Genomic DNA, 1,008 nt, shown 5'->3' with positions numbered 1-1,008 from the left:
ATGCAACAGTCTAAGCTTCAGCAACGAAGAGCTTCCTGAAGAATGTAGAAACCATAACTTGGCACTGCATATTTCTATGAATTGTATGAGTGATGCTCTATCCAGTGTACTGGTTGACACTGGTTCATCTTTGAACGTCATGCCTAAATCTATATTATCGAGGTTGACTTATCAATATGCTCCTATGAGGAAGAGCATAATCATTGTCAAAGCTTTTAATGGATCCTGGAAGACTATTATCGATGAGGTGAACCTTCCAACGATAATTGGTCCCCATACTTTTCAAGTAACATTTCAAGTAATGGACATCCATGCGACGTATAATTATCTATTGGGTTGTCCATGGATACATGAAGTAGGGGCAGTTACCTCAACCCTTCATCAAAATTTGAAGTATGTAAAGAATGGGAAGTTGGTTACAGTTTGTGGAGAGCAGACTCTAGTGGTGAGTCATCTCTCATTGTTTTCCTATATTGACGCTGATATAATGTTGGAACTCAGTTCCAAGCTTTGTCCATTGCTGATAATAATGTCACGAGGAATGGGGCGTCAATCTCTTCTTTGAGGAATGTGCAACAGGTGATTGAGAATGTTTCAGTTGAAGGTTGGGGATGGGTTATGAGTTTGCCAGAAAACAAGTTTTGAGAAGGTATGTTTTTTTCTCCTGAATCTACAAGATTTGTTAAGAAGGATGCGGTCTTCCATCCTATCCAAGAAGTGCTCCGCAACGGAGGTTTTATTCATCCTACTCCGCCAGAAGTTAATGTTGTTATTGAAGATGATCCTGGAAAGGATTCACCAAGCTTTATAACATGTGGAGTGGTTTGTCAAAACTGGATAATTGTTGATGTTTCGACTATTGTTCACATTTCTAAGTAATGCTTCTTATTTGTTATTTTGAAAATCTTTTCGCTCTACCGAAGGCGAAAGAATGTTGTTTCAGGCTTTGTTAAAATATTTCCTTTTGCTCTGCCCAAGGCGAAAGTGTATTTGTATAGGTCTTTGTTT

Source organism: Lathyrus oleraceus, chromosome 7 (assembly GCF_024323335.1).
Source record: "Lathyrus oleraceus cultivar Zhongwan6 chromosome 7, CAAS_Psat_ZW6_1.0, whole genome shotgun sequence".
Taxonomy (NCBI): domain Eukaryota; kingdom Viridiplantae; phylum Streptophyta; class Magnoliopsida; order Fabales; family Fabaceae; genus Lathyrus; species Lathyrus oleraceus.
The sequence above is the reverse complement of the archived record's forward strand: the minus strand, read 5'-3'. Positions refer to the sequence as shown.